We start from the raw sequence: 19,009 nt of genomic DNA on the forward strand, positions 1-19,009 counted from the left end.
ATTGATTTCTTAGTATGGATAGGATGTGTGACTGCTGTGTACGGACACAGGAGGAGCTGGCCACTGTTCGCGAACAGCTGAACGTGTTGATGGCCGCGGTTAGCCGTCTTCAGGCTGTTGCCTTGGAGTGTAGCGGCAGTGGGGAGTCTGGTGCGTTGCATGGTACACCCCAGGTGTTACATGCTTCACCCACTGACCCTTCTGTCGACACATCTTTGTGGGTACTGGGTGCGGTTGGGCCACCCTCTTCCCAAGGGGAGTGGCGGGTTCAGCGGCATTCGCGGCGCACGAGGCGGAGGGTCAGTGTGGAGGCTGGCCGTGTGGCATCGCCCATTCTGCCTGTGAGTGGACATGTGGCCACTCCCTCAGCAAGGTCCTAGCAGGCACATGGGGGGAGGGGTTTATTAGTTATTGGGAGCTCCAACGTTAGGCGGGTGATGGAGCCCCTTAGGGAAATAGCGGAAAGGTCGGGGAAGAAGGTCAGTGTTCACTCTGTCTGCTTGCCAGGGGTCTCATCCGAGATGTGGAGGAGGCTGTGCCGGCAGTGATAGAGAGCACTGGGTGCACCCGACTGCAAATTGTTGCTCATGTCAGCACCAATGACTCCTGCCGTCTGGGTTCAGAGGTCATCCTCAGTTCGTACAGGCGGTTAGCGGAGTTGGTGAAGGCGGAAAGCCTCGCGGGGTGGAATCTGAGCTAGTTATTTGTAGTATCGTTCCCAGAACTGATAGTGGTCCTCTGGTTTGGAGCCGAGTGGAAGGCTTAAACCAGGGGCTCAGACGATTCTGCGGAGATCTGGGGTGCAAATTTCTCGACCTCCGCTATCGGGTGGAGAAAAGTAGGGTCCCCCTGAATAGGTCATGCGTGCACTACATGCAGGAAGCGGCTACAAGGGTAGCGGAGTATGTGTGGAGTGCACATGTGGGTTTTTTAGGTTAGAGAATTCCCTCCCTAGGCCCGACAAGACACCTCCTGAGATGCGGCAAGGTAGAAGTAGACAAAATGCAACAGGGAATAACAATATTAATGTGCTAATAGTAAACTGCAGGAGCATCTATAGAAAAGTCCCAGAACTGCTCTGATTAATAAACGGTCACAATGCCCACATAGTACTAGGGACAGAAAGTTGTCTGAAACCAGATGTAAACATTAATAAATTCTAAACTCAGATTGGAATGTATACCGCAGAGACGGGCTGGACAGTGAAGGGGGAGGCATGTTTAAAGCGATAAGAAGTGCAATAGTATCGAAGGAAATTGACGGAGATCCGAAATGTGAAATAATTTGGGTGAAGGTCACGGTTAAAGCAGGCTCAGACATGGTAATTGGATGTCTCTATAGGCCCCCTGGCTCAGCAGCTGTTGTGGCTGAGCTCCTGAAGGATAATTTGGAAAATATTTCGAGTAGATTTGCCCACCATGTTATAGTTCTGGGTGGAGATTTTAATTTGCCGGATATAGACTGGGAGACTCAAACTTTCATAACGGATGGCAGGGGCAAAGAATCCAGTGAAATTTTTTAAGAGCTTTATCTGAAAACTACCTTGAGCAGTTAAACAGAGAACCGACTCGTGGCGATAACATATTAGACCTTCTAGTGACAAACAGACCTGAACTATTTGAAACAGTTAACGCAGAACAGGGAATCAGCGATCTTAAAGCAGTTACTGCATCGATGATTTCAGCCGTAAATAGAAATATTAAAAAAGGTACGAAGATTTTTCTGGTTAGCAAAAGTGACAAAAATCAGATTTCAGAGTACCTGACGGCTCAACACAAAAGTTTTGTTTTAAGTACAGATAGTGTTGAGGATCAGTGGACAAAGTTCAAAACCATCGTACAATATGCATTAGATGAGTATGTGCCAAGCAAGATCGTAAGAGATGGAAAAGAGCCAGCATGGTACAACAACCGAGTTAGAAAACTGCTGCGGAAGCAAAGGGAACTTCACAGCAAACATAAACATAGCCAACACCTTGCAGACAAACAAAAATTACGTGAAGCGAAATGTAATGTGAGGAGGGCCATGCGAGAGGCGTTAAATGAATTCGAAAGTAAAGTTCTATGTACTGACGTGGCAGAAAATCCTAAGAAATTTTGCTCTTATGTCAAAGCGGTAGGTGGATCAAAACAAAATGTCCAGACACTCTGTGACCAAAAAGGTACTGAAACAGAGGATGATGGACTAAAGGCCGAAATACTAAATGTCTTTTTCCAAAGCTGTTTCACAGAGGAAGACTGCACTGTAGTTTCTTCTCTAGATTGTCACACAGATGACAAAATGGTAGATATTGAAATAGATGACAGAGGGATAAAGAAACAATAAAAATCACTCAAAAGAGGAAAGGCCGCTGGACCTGATGGGATACCAGTTCAGTTTTACACAGAGTATGCGAAGGAACTTGTCCCCCTTCTTGCAGCAGTGTACCGTAGGTCTCTACAAGAGCATAGTATTCCAAAGAATTGGAAAAGGGCACAGGTCATCCCCGTTTTCAAGAAGGGACGTCGAACAGAAGTGCAGAACTATAGACCTATATCTCTAACGTCGATCAGTTGTAGAATTTTAGAACATGTATTATGTTCGAGTATTATGACTTTTCTGTAAACTAGAAATCTACTCTGTAGGAATCAGCATGGGTTTCGAAAAAGACGATCGTGTGAAACCCAGCTCGCGCTATTCGTCCACGAGACTCAGAGGGCCATAGACACGGGTTCCCAAATAGATGCTGTGTTTCTTGACATCCGCAAGGCGTTCGATACAGTTCCCCGCAATTGTTTAATGAACAAAGTAAGAGCATATGGACTATCAGACCAATTATGTGATTGGATTGAAGAGTTGCTAGATAACAGAACACAGCATGTCATTCTCAATGGAGAGAAGTCTTCCGAAGTAAGAGTGATTTCAGGTGTGCTGTAGGGGCGTGTCGTAGGACAGTTGCTATTCACAATGTACATAAATGACCTTGTGAATGACATTGGAAGTTCACTGAGGCTTTTTGCGGATGATGCTGTGGTATATCGAGAGGTTGCAACAATGGAAAATTGTACTGAAATGCAGGATGATCTGCAGCGAATTGATGCATGGTGCAGGGAATGGCAATTGAATCTCAATGTAGACAAGTGTAATGTGCTGCGAATACATAGAAAGAAAGATCCCATATCATTTAGCTACAATATAGCAGGTCAGCAATTGGAAGCAGTTAATTCCTTAAATTATCTGGGAGTATGCATTAGGAGTGATTTAAAATGGAATGATCATATAAAGTTGATCGTCGGTAAATCAGATGCCAGACTGAGATTCGTTGGAAGAATCCTAAGGAAATGCAATCCGAAAACAAAGGAATTAGGTTACAGTACACTTGTTCGCCCACTGTTTGAATACTGCTCAGCAGTGTGGGATCCGTACCAGATAGGGTTGATAGAAGAGATAGAGAAGATCCAACAGAGAGCAGCATGCTTCGTTATAGGATCATTTAGTAATCGCGAAAGCGTTACAGAGATGTTAGATAAACTCCAGTGGAAGACTCTGCAGAAGAGACGCTCAGTAGCTCGGTATGGGCTTTTGTTGAAGTTTCGAGAACATACCTTCACCGAGGAGTCAAGCAGTATATTGCTCCCTCCTACGTATATCCCGCGAAGAGACCATGAGGATAAAATGAGAGAGATTAGAGCCCGCACAGAGGCATACCAACAATCCTTCTTTCCACAAACAATACGAGACTGGAATAGAAGGGAGAACCAATAGAGGTACTCAAGGTACCCTACACCGTCAGGTGGCTTGAGGAGTATGGATGTAGATGTAGATGTAGACCAAAAAATGATTTTCTCGTAATGAAGACACTAAAGTGGGGGTCAGTTATGCTGTTATTGCTTTTAATGATGGCAACATTGGTAGCGTGAAAGTGCTACAACATATGGGAATTAATTCTGGAGCAAACTGCATCAGAGTATTTGAATGGATGGACAAGGTTTGCATTGGTAAAGCAAAGTATGCAGCACAGTTGGCCACTACGGAGTCCAGAAAGAAGAAAACAAGAAAAAACTTAAAAAAGATCAAGAGGATGATATACAGTATGGTGCAGGGTGCTTCTGAGTGACTAAAAATAAAATGTTAAGCATATATTGAGTTACAGTCTATTAAAACTTTAAAAACTCTTCCTGAAAATTTACATTTTCTCTTGCATTTTTCCCTAAATCTCAGAAACTACTTCGAGTAGCGAATTCAAATTTTCAGGGAGTAATAACATATGTATCCTGAGTCTTCTTAACTAAAAGAAAAACATAATGTTATGTATAAATAAAATTATTTAGAATAACATACAAAAAAGTACACAAAATTTTAACTGTGTAATTAAAAAATTGTATTTCCAAAAGCAGTGGCTGAAATGCAATTATTGTAAGACTCAGAACATATAGTTTAATGTGCTGTAAAAGTTTCTTGTCAATGGCTACAGTTGTTCCTGAAATACGGGGAAGTTAAGTCACTAAATTTAACATTGTCAGGATAGGGTGTTCAAACTCCCCTTAATGCACGTTTTCTCCTTCCTCCACTTGGTGAGCAACACATTTATAGTATTTTCACAACAGCAGTAGCTATTTTCTTACAATTTCTTTTTGCAGGCATACCATGTCCTGGGCTTCAAGGGATGTGTGGGATTTATTACCTCAATGAGTGAACACTTCTGTGGCATGTGCAACCGTTTACGGATAACAGCTGATGGCAATTTGGAGGTGTGTCTCTTTGGGAATTCAGAGATATCTCTCAGGTGAGTGATGAAACACAGAATAATCATGTCCAAGTGAAATTTCATGTGAGGAAACCATAAAATTACTAGAAGACTGACAGACTGATCAGTATTTTACGTTCAAGAGGTGAAATTCCAAAACTTCTTATAGACACATTCGTTCCTCTTGTCCTCACATTAGTCGTGGAGTCCGAGTGACCTTTCAGACCTTCAGGAACTTATCCCTCTTTCCTATCTCATGAAGGAACTGATAGTTCCAAATGCTGAGTATAGAATAATACTTTTAAACTGTTTGCCATGCACATTAGGTATGTGGTTGGTATATGGAAGAGATAAACTGCAGTTAAATCCAGCAGGTATGAAATGAGTAATCTTTTCTTGAAGTTTTCAGCTTGCACCCTCCTCCCTCCCAGACATACAAACCAGATACCTCTAGCTAAATAATTTGTGAGTATATATAATTTGCCTCTGTCAACATCATGTTACACTAACCTATTTGTGAGATTAAATTAAAGGAAAGTTATCAGGACTGGAAATTATGTAAAGACATTTTTAGCTATGTCCCTTGGTTGTAATAAAGTTAACACAGTATTTCTGTCCATGTGATGGTAACTATGATTCGCCAGCCACCGTTGCCGAGCGGTTCTAGACGCTTCAGTCCAGAACCGCGCGACTGCTACGGTCGCAGGTTTGAATCCTGCCTTGGCTCAGATGTTAAGTCCCATAGTGCCCAGAGCCATTTGAACTGTGATTCATGATTATCAGAGTCTATATGTTCCAAATAAAAATTGGAACTTCATGTGTATAAATGTACAAATTATTAGACAATGAGACCAACAACTGACACTTTTAAATTGATGACTAGACTAAGAGATTAATAATAGGAAAAAAACTGCAAGATACTTGGCGATAAGTTTGTTTCAGGAGGGTAAGGGGGGTAGGGGGTGGGAAGAATCAGCTCTCTCTTTGTGAGCATAACAGAAATCCTTTATCAACCGAAGGTAAAATAAGATAAAAAAATACAGGGTCAAACAATTAATTTAAGTATCTTAGAAACCAAATGACTAATGAAATTGGAAGCTAAGAAAAGTAAGTTCGTAGTAAGTAGGGTGAAACACAGGGGGCTGCAACATATTGCCATTGTTGTTTGACTTGTCTATCAAAGAAAAAAGAAATGGATCAAAACAAAATAAAAGTGAGAATGGAAATGTATCAGAAGCAGATAGGAATAAGCAAGGAACATATTCTTTAATAAATAAAAAAAAAAAAAAACTAACATGTGAGGCAGATGTTCCTACAATTTTATGTTCAAAGCACAGCAGTCTGTGAAAGCAAAATATTTATGACATTGAAAAAAGAAAATCAGTGAGTGAAAAGTGTGTGTAGGTGAATTGTGGTGAAAGACTGGATATTGGAACTTCTGTTAGGCTGCCCAGTATTAGTTAACTTGGTAGTAAAGGAGCAAGTTTGCAAGGGCAGATAACTGTTTGACTACGTAAAATAGAGTGGGAATATGGAAAAGCTAGTCCAAGATAGGATGAAAAAGATAACAGCAATTTAAAAAATGAATTGATAAGTTACCATGAACCCCATTCCAATCTAGTGAATGCAGTGGTTGACAATATCTTGTGACATTCGCCTATAAGGCTCAAACAATAATTGCTAAATAAAAATACAAAATGTTGACAAGACTGTATCTAAGCTGTCACTCTCTTTTGAAACAAGGGTGTTTAAACCAACAAACACGCAGGAAAGCAGGGACAACTCGCACACTAGAGAAGGATGGGCAGTATCATTGAAGGAGTGAGCATAAACCGTGTGGAATATGTGTGGTACCAGAAATGATAGTAAGAAAAAAAAAAGAAGAAGAAGAAGAAGAGGAAAAATGTTGATCTGGAAATAAGGGAATAAAAATTTGCCACGTGAAGAGACAATATGGTACTGTGCTGATGAGTGTGTACAAGTGGTGATATACAATATACATTGATAAAGGAACTCTGCATTGGGCCCAGAAGACCACGCAATGCTCTTCGAGAGATGTCCTCTACTATATATCTATGGAGAGTTAGGGGGTCAGTATACAACTCTCCAGGCTGTTATCAACTTCCAGAAGTTGAAGACACTACTTCTCACTTGAGTAGCTCCTCAGCTGGAACTACAAGCAGAGTGTACCCTATTCCAGTCTGTCCACCGAGCAGAATTTCCCGGCTCTACAAGGAATTGAACCTGATCCCTTTCTATGGCACGCCTGTGGCATACTGACTGCATAGCTGTGGCAAGAGTCATAATATACACTTGTGAACAATTGAGTTATAACTATTCTGTTTATTGGGGAGAGAGTATGTATATTGCCACCGTGAATGAAATAGTTTAGTGTATCGTAACTGGAATGTATTCAGACCTCGTACTTGTGTGAGAGCGCAGTGTCTTAGACACTTGTAGTGTTTGTCTTAGCATGAACTAACCGGTGAGCCTTACTTTCTAGTATTTTTAATTATATATCATTACTGGTGCCTCTGGCACTTTTGTGTTGCAATAGCAATAGCTTGCAATAGCAAACATTGAGTCAACCATGGTTTTTGGATTAGAAGTAGAGGTCAGCTGGGTTGACAGTGGGAATAGAGTGATGGGAAGTGGACAATAAGCAGTTATATTGAAGGGTGCATTATTTGATATGTTAAGGTTAATTACAAAACGTGGATTGGAGAATTTTTCACGTTGAGCAGAAGTAAGTTTACAGGACCAGATGTCAAATTACACATGATCAGTGTGAATCCCTATAGTCAGCATGAACACTGGCACACAGAATAATTTATAGGTAGCCTTGCTGTATATAAAAAATCAGATTTGTGCTGAACTGTCATGAACAAACTGTCACTTCTCTGGAATAAATAGACTCTGATTTGTTAATTACATCTGTGTAAATGAAAAATATAGGAAAACATAGATTGCTGCTTACTGTAAAGGAGACATGTTACATTGTAGACAGGCACAATTAAAAAGGCACTTACACAAAGCTTTCGGCCACAGCCTTCATCAGCAAAAGAGATACAGAGAAACACACACATTCATACACACAGGCAAGCACATGTCACACACATATGACTGCCAACTGCAGCAGCTTGCCCCTAGCTGCTGGACTTGGCAGTTTTTTTTTCTCTGTGTGTGCATGCGTGCGTGCGTGCGCACGCAGTGTGCTTGCTTGTGTGTTGTGCCTGTGTGCAACTTTATTTTCTTTATGGTAAATAGTGATCTATCTTTCCCTGCACTGTTGATATTCCTACCTGGAATTTACATTGTTTAATCAGTGTAAATAAGAAGGACACAGTTACATATATTCTGTCACTTGAAGACTAATACATGAAGTAAGTGGACATTATTTTTTATTGCAGAGGATCTTTGTCACCACTAATTATTAATTTTGTGTTCCAGTTAATTAGACATGCTTTCATCCTTTCCTGGATGTGCTCTTTTTGTTAAATCTTCCTTCAAAAGATCTGATTTACTTCAAATTAATAAACCTGAGTATTCTGAAAAAGGAGGTGCAGCTTACAGCTGCAGTGTGACAGTTGATCACAGGGTGATTTTATCACTGCCATATCGTGGGTACCCATGGGTCAAGACACATATTCTATAAGGGTGTGTAGTCATTGGGCTTTCTTGTACCACAGTGTCAAAGGTTTACTGTGAGCAGATTTATTCAAGGAAAATACTACCAAAATCAGCAGAGTGAACTGCTATGGGCAACAGGATATCATTGACAGGGGTTACCACTGACTAGCATGGCTTTAGCAGTGAACAGGTGGGCCACAATGTAGCAAATGACTCACCAACTCAGTGACAGTCAATAAACAGTAACCATTCATGCCACTGGGAACTGTCACCTCTTTGTGGGATACAAACATGGAATCTGCACACTGCTCGTCACAGTTACAAAGATTAGCATTGGTTCAGAACAGCACCAGGGGATGCTCGCAGCATGCAGGAAGGTCGTCTGTCTGATGATTTGCGGTACATATTGCCAAGGTGGCAGGGTGCAAAATAAGGAGTGATCAAAAAACTTCCATTTGAAGGCTGCATATTTCAGATCAGTATGCCACACACACACACACACACACACACACACGCACACACATATCCATCCGCACATATACCCTGCTTGTGTCTGTATATGTGCGGATGAATATATATATGTGTGTGTGTGTGTGTGTGTGTGTGTGTGTGTGTGTGTGTGTGTGTGTGTGTGTGTGCGCGCGTGAGTGTATACCTGTCCTTTTTCCCCCCTAAGGTAAGTCTTTCCACTCCCGGGGTTGGAATGACTCCTTACCCTCTCCCTTAAAAGCCACATCCTTTCGTCTTTCCCTCTCCTTCCCTCTTTCCTGATGAAGCAACTGTGGGTTGCGAAAGCTTGAATTTTGTGTGTGTGTTTGTTTGTGTGTCTATCAACATACCAATGGTTTCATTTGGTAAGTTACATCATCTTTGTTTTTAGATATATTTTTCCCATTTGGAATGTTTCCCTGTATTATATTATATATCAGTGCATTCCTCTCCCACAACTATCCTGCAGACCTTGTTCACAAACAGATCTCCCAAGCAGTACATTCCTCCTCACCCAACAACAATGTTACTACCCCCAGACCACACAGAAGCATCCCCCTTTTCACCCAATATTATCCTGGCCTCGAATACGTCAACTAATTACTCTGCCACGGATATGAATTTCTCAAGTCAAGCCCTGAAGTGAGATCATCCCTTGACAATATTCTCCCCACACCACCCAGAGTTGCCTTTTGCCGACCCCCTAACCTCCGTAACATCCTTGTCAAACCCTACAATATTTCCAGACCACCTTCTCTACCCAGCGGTTCCTACCCCTGTAACCGACCCCAATGCAAAACCTGCCCCATGCATCCCCCCACAACCAAATACTCCTGCCCCGCTACTGGTATAACATACACAACTCAAGGCAGGGCCACATGTGAGACAACACGTCATTTATCAGCTGACATGCCTGCACTGCACAGCCTTTTACTTTGGTATGACGACAACTAAACTGGCTGAGCGCGTGAATGGGCACAGACGAACTGTCCGCCTAGGAGATGTCCAATACCCAGTAGCGGAGCATGCCCTCCAGCATAATTCTAGGGACCTAGGAACCTGCTACACCATATGTGCCATTTGGCTTCCCCCACCCAACACCAGTACCTCGGAACTGCGGAGATGGGAACTTGCACTCCGACACATCCTTTCATCCCGCCATCCCCCTAGACTGAACCTATGTTAACCAACCTCACTCCCATTTACTCTTTAGTCTTCTCCTCTTTCCCTTTCCTCTTTAGCCATTCACGCATCTTTTCATCCTACACAGTTGCGTTTATCTTTATACTATGTGCCTCTTTACTTCTGTATTCATCCTCCTTGGTTTGAAGCTGGTACAGTAATTACAGTAGAATATCTTTGGCTTCCCTCTGACATCCATGCCTCCATCTGTGCTACCCTTCCTGTTTACCTTTCCCCTGTTGCTTCATAACCTGGGTTGTGAATAACTGAATCCACTTTCCCTTCTTCCCCTTTTTTCCCCTCTCTCCTCCCTGATGAAGGAACGAAGTTCTGAAAGCTAGGATACGTCAATTTTCTGTTCTGTTTTGTGTATCTATCGGCTGTACTGAGCTGAGGTAAGTACTGGCCAGGCCCTCTATCTCTTTGTTAGCATTTGTTTCATATATATAAACACACACACACACACACACACACACACACACACACACACACACACACACACACACACACACACAGACAGGGTGATGCGTATTATCATTTAAAAACCTCCAAAGCACTGTAGATGACCCTGAGACAAGTAATTTAATACAAGACACATGGGATCACAAATGTTGGATACGATACAAATGTTGGGAAATGTGTCAAAAGCGAATGACAAATGTCACCAGATGATGTACCTTGCCATGCTTGCAGTGGTTGAGCCTCTCGGCCTGTCACACTTGATCATCCCAACCCAAGTCAAGTATTCATATCATTGTGGCTACGGACACATGTGTGCGACTTTAGTGATGGTGTTCAGGATTTGAGTCTTGCATCTGGCAGGCAGTATTTTTTCATTGTGTTAAACAATTATGTATTTATATTGAAGTTTATTATTTTATTTACCGGTCTTGCAGTTTCCTTGATTTCTTGCAAAGTACAGTACAATGAAAACCTACCATATTGCATAACAAGTAGATGAGTATAAACTTCAGAATAGCATCATTGCCATTAAATGACCTATGTTTTCTTTACTAACTAATGTCTGTAAACAAAAAGAGAAGGGACAGAAGCAAAGAACACAAAATCAGAACTGCTTTTGCTTGATTACAGCAGGGACAACAATTTTGTAACATCTACATTTACAACAGATCATATTTACAAAATGTTTTCGAAATTTGCTCTGTTTGCTCAAATGAAAGTATTGCACTGCTCAATCATTCCTTTACACTCAGCCCCAACTGCTGCACATGCTGTGGGGTATGTCATCTGGTTACGTCATATGTTCAGTGTTTATCACCAATTTTTGGGGTATTTTGAAATGTATAAAAAGGCAAATGCAGAAAGTTATCACATTTTGCTGCACATTACCTGCATCACAGAAAAATAATGTATACAAACCTTCTCAGATTTGCCACTGAATAACTTTGTGCAAGCCTCACAAGATTTCACCAACACAACTGTTCGTCATCTTCAGGTAGTGGTGGGTCCTGTCATCACTGCTGCAAGATGTGACTGGTGATATTCGCACAGCAGAATTGAAATTTGTCAGGCTAGAAGCAGGAGTACGAATGTGTGGACAGGCACTCCCAGTTGGATGGAAATGCCATTCATAGTAGCCTTCTGCTTATGTGTTGTGGGCAATGACTGCACTTCTGGACACTCGTGTGGTTAAAAGCTGAATTAACTCTCTGCAAGGTGCTGCATCAGGTCATACATCGGAGGATCTGGTTTCTACTGTTTTAATTTCATGGCAGTCAGTGCTGGATTCTGGGCAGTGCTTAGTCAAAATTCCATATTCCTGTTGGTAAGATTGCCCACCGTATGGATACATGCCTCATTCTTAAAAACACAATCCTAGAGTGATGATGCTGAGGATAAAATTTCAGTCCTCTTGGGAAACGTGTGGTGCCCTGTATTCAGGCAGTGCTCTGCTACCACTAATTTACTGGGTGGCATTTTTGTCAGCGCTGTTGAACACAGTGTTCTTGCACAAGGTGAGGTGTCTGCCCTATATAAGATTTCCCATAATGGCATCAGATCTTATATATGATCTGTGTTTTCTAAGGTCAAGATTGTCTTTAACTGAACCCAAACAATTCCTTAGTTTTGCTGGTAGACGAAAAACACACTTGATTCTGTTTCTCTTAGCGATTCTTTCTATTTTTGAAAACATGCCACTGAAATATGGCAAGAAAGCCATTTGCAGTGCTTGTCTAAGTATCTTCATTTACATCCCTACACTGAACTTGCTTTGCTCAGAACACATTGCAAATCTGTTTACAAGAATAAACATTCTGCTGGAACACTGTTCTTAGGTGTTACAGTTCACCAGGCAGACTGTCGGTATCTGAGATCACGTGTGCTCTATGTGCCAGGGAGTGTAAGACACTACCACATTGTGCAGGGTGATGGCAACTTTTGGACCGCAAATATAACTCTGCGTGTATCAGCTTGCAGTAGAGACTATGCCCCAGTGTTCTGTCAGCTTTTCTTCTAACCGTGACATCCAGGAATGGTAAGTTGCTATCTTATTGTACTTCCACAGTAAACTGAATATTCAGATGGAGTGAGTGCAAATGCTGCAGGAACATAGGTAGTGTCTGTATTATGTGGGCCACACCACAAATGTCTCTTCAGCATTCTGCCAGAAGGAGGAATGTTGGATATTTACTAAGGGAAATAGAGGGTCTCCCATGGGAACACTGTCCACTTGATCAAAGTAGTTGGTGTTACATAAGAAATAGGATGAGGTATGCACATGTTTAAACAGCACCACAATTTCTTTCTCAAACTTGCTGCTAATAATCTCTAATGAGGGCTGCAGGGGCACTTTTGTAAGAAATGATATAACATTTGAGCTAACTAAAAGATCTGAAAGTTCTAGTTTAAGCATCTTCAGGTATTCTATGAAATCCTCTGAATTCTAAATATGATGGTCATAGTCATCCACATGATAAATTTCAAAGCTGTCACGTGGAAATTGCCAGTTGCATCTTGCAGCAGTGATGGTGGAAATCACCACCACCTGAAGATGCCAAAATGTTGTGTCACTGAAATATTGAGGGAGGGACTTGCATAATGTTATCTGGTGGGGAACCCAAAGTGTTTTTGCAACAGATCTATCAGGCAAGCCTGAAAATTCACATATACTCCAAGCAGTAAGTACCTGTTGTAAAATAGTCACATTAGTGAGCTTGGCAATTAATTAACAGTTTATCAATAAATTCGGCTTCATTTTGCAAGAAATTGTGCTGTGTTCCACTACTCCCTCTTCAACAAAACTAATGTCAGTTTCTGCTCCACCTCTTCAGCCCAAGATCCTATGTATACTCTTGAGCATTTGTGTAAGATACCTGTTTATTTATAAAAATAAAAGTAACTTCTATCATGACTTTCCCATTCTTGTCCAGTGGGTTTGTTATCCTGCTGTTGCCTACTACAGACTACAAGATTACTGTTGAAGATTTCTGCAAAGTTTTTCTTCCTTTTTAGTGTACCAACATTTCACTGTGTGGTAACTGCCTGGTACTGTTTAACGGGTGTTTTAACTGTTGTTTCAGAGATGCAATACGAAGCAAATGCAGTGAGGATGACTTGCTTGCCATGATTGGGGCAGCAGTGAGAAGAAAGAAGTAACAACATGCAGGTAAGATACATTACAGCAAATGTAACTCTATAGATAGAAAGAAAATTTCTGCTTAACAAGTCATAGCAAACATAAGAGCAAAATAGAATGAAAAACAACAGTGATAGAACCTGTGTTTTTGTGTAAAATTGGATTTAATTTTTTATTTAGTATTCAGTCTGATTAATGACCATTGGTCAACAATACATTTCAGCCCTAGAATTTGGTTCTGCAAGGTCAACCAGATAACCATATATGGCTGTTGTAACTCCTTTATTGGACTTCAGAAGTTTTCCAGCAACAAATCTTTTTTTTCTTTCTTTCTTTCTTTTTTTTTCTTTTTAAAAGAGAAGCTAAAATGCAGAAAACATCATAAAGGAAACACTCACAGAAAAGCATCAGTGTCCTTGAAACAATGGAAACTCCAGTAGGAATATCAACAATGTTGGAAAAGACAGATTACTACTTACTGGTGAAGGCTGTGGCTGAAAGCTTTATGTAAGTGCCTTTTAATTCTGCCCATCTGTAGCCTAAGGTATCTTCTTTATGGTAAGCAACAGTCTGTCTTTTCCTTCATTATTCATTAGTGTTCTTTGTTTTTATTGCTGTTTAGCAAACATCATGTGGTATATAAGGGATGCAAATAGCGTCAGATGTTGAATCATCACTCTGGAGGATATGAAGGTGCTGCATATTGGTGTGCGACAGCATTATCTGATGAGAGTTTGAAAGAAACCTCATTGTGGATGTCCATTTGGTCGCCTGGTTAAACCTTGCAACATCTGTATTTTTGGAGTATTTGGATCTGATAGTGGCCTGATGTTGGAAAGTAAGGGCATACTCAAAATCAATGTTCCAGTTGACTACATCAGACCACTACAAGGGAGCATCACTGTGTATTGTACTGAGTACATTGTAACCTGTTCACGTCTGTGACTGCCATCTGAGAACAAGTACAGTAAACTCTCGTGCAGCTACACTTTTGGCTAGCTAGATTGACACTTGACAAGTTTCAATTTGCATGCACCTGGAGCCAAGCATTTGCTGGTGTTTTTTGGCAATCTAGTGCTAATCAGTGCACTGGTACGTGTCAAAAGTCCAAGTATTGTCAATTCGTGCGTGTGTTGGTTGAAGCTCTAGTGTGTTTCTTATTCGTATTGCATGGTTTCATGCCACTGCCATCTATTGGAACTCCTTGTAAGTACAGTACATACAGTATTGTTCTATGCAGCGCAACGTAGTCCTGTCGAAACTGACAATTAGAGTGCGCCGCCTAACACTTTCCACTTGTTGTCAGTACATCAAAGCTGGTGAGCAACCCACAAAAGTTGCTGCAGAGTAGGAGTACAATTACTGATCGGAAGACAAATCGATCAGGAATTGAAAAATTTTGTTCCATCCAAGCATTGGGCAGCGCAGTGAAATCTTGAAAAACAATGAGAAAAGGTGCACATCCTCAGTTAGAAGAGGCATTATTTTTGTGGCACGAATAAATAAGAGCCAAAGGTGTGTCAGTTTCAGGTCCTCTACTTTGTCAAAATGAGCTGATGAGCTGATTGAAGGAAAGAAACAAGAATTCCTCGGAAGTAATGGCCGGCAGGATCGTTTCAAGAAGTGGCATGGCATTCATGAAATTGCCATCAGTGCCAAATCATTATCTGGGGATGAAGCTGCTACGCTGATTTTAAGAAGAAACTGCACACAATCATTGACAAAGGAGGTTATACTGGCAATCAACTTTACAAATGTGATGAAACTGGGTTGAATTACAAAATGCTGCCAACGAAAACCCTTGCCTCTAAAGAAGAAGAAATGGCTTCCGGATACAAAAATATCAAAGAAAGATTTACTGTCCTCACTTGCAGTAATGCCACTGGCAATCATAAACTGTGTCTTACTTTAATTGGCAAATCCAAAACACCAGGAGCATTTAGACACCAACCAACCAGTTTGCCACTGAGGTACACGAATCAGTCTTAAGGCATGTATGAACAGTGCCATCTTCAGAGAGTGGTTCCAGGCAGAGTTTGTTCCAGCTGTAGTAAATTACATGGAAGGAAATGGACTTCCTCGAAAAGCGCTACTTCTTGTGGACAATGCTCCTTATCACCCAGGTGATCTGCAAGATGGGGATATCAAAGTTGTATTTCTCCCACAAAATGTCACATCTCTATGTCAACCGATGGACCAAGGTATTCTTGAGGCGATGGAAAAACATTACAGATGCAAGATGCTAGGTGATTGATGCTGCAGATGATTTTGTGGAAGCTCTTAAAAAATCGATGTTTTAAGTGTCATTCATTGATTGCTGAAGCTTGGAGTCTAATTCCTCCACTTCCTCTTGTTGGGTCTTGGAAAAAACTCTTAGATCGTAAGGCAACCTAAGTGGTGGGAAGGAGGAGGCAACACCGAAACTCAAGCTGACATAATTTTGGTGAATTTACTGGAGAAGCTGGTTGTAAAGACACACACTTCGAAGACATTGAAGAGTGGATGGAAAATGGCATTTTTTCATGTGACTGAGGATGAAATCGTCCAAATTGTGACCGATCATAAAGTGTCAGAAGACTATGTTTCTGATGATGAATCAGAGAAAAATATTCCTCACATATTCTGTTACGAAGTGATCCAAACTGCCCTGGAGTACATCAGCCAACAGGAGGAGACGATTTATCCTGAAATAGTTTGATTTCAACGTTGGAGTTGTATTGTTGCAGCAATAGTTTCTCAAGCAAAAAAACAAAAAAAAAGACATTTGTGACTTCGTTACCAAAAAATAAACTCTAATGAAGCATCCTAGAACTTCTATGTCCATAACTTAAAAAGTTTTTTTTTTTTTTTTAATTTTCTTGAAAGTTCCTCTAGACAGACTTTTCGTTCCTTTGAGTAATCTCTAGATTTGTTTCATAATTTTGTTCAGTAGTTTATTTTTTATTCAAAAGAGTAGGTAATAAAATTAAAACTCCTGTTTTTTCCTTCTGCCAAATAAGGGAGATTTTTTCTGTAAGAATGCAAAATAAACGAGCTTTGTTATACAGCATTTAAAAACTTTGAGTTTTCAATCATAGTTTGGTGCCTTTTTAACATGTCAACACAATTTTTTCAGTAAAAAAGTGCAGGGTTATTTGCAACCATATCAGTAACGTTTTACATACCCTACGCACGTTTTACGATCGTATTTCGCAATATTGATGCAATTTGGAGTGTTCACATGTGAAAACAGGGGGACTTTGATTTATCTGAAATTTTCGTTATCGGAACCGGCCACCGTCCCGATCATTTCGGATAAACAGGAGTTCACTGTAATAGACTCCTTGCAACATGCTGTGTCATACAGCTAGGAGCAGCCAGACTGTGGAATTGCCGTCCTGCGCATAGGCTGCCATTAACACCCAAGCAAATGACTGCATGTGAAGTGGTGCCATGATCGAGAAGTATGGACTGCTAATGAATGGCGTCACATTATGTTCACTAATGAGTCCCAGTCCTGCACTGCTTCAAATGACTATCGTGGAGAAGTTTGACAGTGACCTGGGGAGATGGGGAGAGGTCCCATTCTTCCACATTTGGGGGGGGGGGGGGGGGGTCACAAAGCAGTCCCATGGTGTGGGGAGCCATTGGGTATGACTTCAGGTCACGGCTTGTAATGGCCGAGGGAACTCTGATGGTACAGCAGTGTGTAATAGTATTGTGGTGCTATTTTTCAACAGGCCAGTGCTTGTCCACATGTAGTATGTGTCTCTTTAAATTGTCTGCGTGATGTTGATATACTCCTGTGGCCAGCAAAATCCCCATATCTGTCCCCGATAGAACATTATGGGACCAACATGGACGTCAACTCCATCCCACTGCCTGTATCCATGATTGCAATGTCCAGTTACAACAGTTGTGGATCACCTTTCTCAGGAGGGTATGCAGCAGCTTTACGACATCCTCCCGCACTGTCCAGGCGAGACAGGGTGCATTGCTGTATTGACAAGTGGGCTCAAACTGATAAGTTCTGTATAAATTTGACTCTGTTTTGTTATCACTGAAATAACATCACATACGCTCTAAATTCGCTATGTTTCAATTTGTTTTCTCCCCACCTTCTGAGTGTCTCACTTTTTTTCAAGCAGTGTAATTTAAGACAGACATAAGAATACGAAAATGGGATGGCATATCACATTGCTATTCAACTATGCCCCTAAGAAAATTGTAAGGTAATGGAGAAGAGCAGGTGCACTATTACACTGACTAGAACGTAAACTTAAAGATAGAATTATATTGTGTAACCTATACCGATGACATAATACTAATTGACAAAAACATCACTGATGTGCTAAAGCAATTTGAAATATTAAGGGAGCAAGCTAGGAAAATTAGACTACTAATTTCACCTGGAGAAAAAATTCTTGGATGATACCAAAATGGCACTGGGTGAACTTATATAGGCAATGACATAGCATTCGGTGTTAAAGAGTTTAAATAGTTAGGTGAAAAAGACCACTGAACATCATAATGAAAAGAAGGCCATAGAATCCAGACTTCAGAAAATACAAACTGTCTCTCAGTTAACTAAAAGTATTTTTCCTGGAACTCTAAAATCTAACATTGTACAACAGTGATCAAATTAGAATTTCTTTATGCATGAGAGAGACTCTTTGTCCAACACAAGACATGAAAACAGCAAACTGAATTAGAAGAATGTAAAATTGTAGTAAAAATCTTAGGTCCAAGAATAAAAGATGGAATACATCACACAGAACCCAGTGTGAAATCTCCAGGCAAATTCCTAAAAACTCTTGTTACAATGTGTCTCCAAAGAATCCAACTTGTGGGACGTACAGAAAGAATGTATCCAAACCGGCAGCTCATTGGATTCCCACATACTTGAAAAATAAGATCCAACTGATGAAAACAAACAGGAAGAGACCTTAAGGAATTGGAATCACCACATTTACAGTATTCTGATGTAGTGATGAGTCACACAGAGTGCAGTTTCACAGTAGCTTGATCGATGCTTGTACTTGTGTATGTAGTATATGCAAGTGTGTACAGCGTCTCTTCTGGTGTACTCACGATATGCTAATTTAGTGGCCGAGCAGTAAACCGGATCCCTACTCGGTTCCAGTGTGCTGTGCTAATTATTCTTCTTCACTTGACATTTATGCTTGGAGCTGCAAGAGAGGCCATTTTCCAGATAGTGCCACAAAAACAACAAATTCTCAGATATCAGTTTAACTTACACTCCTCAACATCATAGACAACATTTCACATTAATATGTTGCAGAACACTAGATTAGTGTTAAAATTGCCAGAGTAAACATTGTTCTCCATGTGACAGATTGTCACCCGATGTCCAAAATCGATAAATTTTATATCTCTGCACAGAG

At 40.9% G+C, this 19,009-nt stretch overlaps 1 pseudogene; it reads left to right on the forward strand.

Annotated features, from left to right (window-relative positions):
* Positions 1 to 19,009, forward strand: part of LOC124722816 — a 55,078-nt pseudogene that overhangs the window by 20,378 nt on the left and 15,691 nt on the right.

This window comes from Schistocerca piceifrons, chromosome X (genome assembly GCF_021461385.2).
Source record: "Schistocerca piceifrons isolate TAMUIC-IGC-003096 chromosome X, iqSchPice1.1, whole genome shotgun sequence".
Classification (NCBI taxonomy): Eukaryota; Metazoa; Arthropoda; class Insecta; order Orthoptera; family Acrididae; genus Schistocerca; species Schistocerca piceifrons.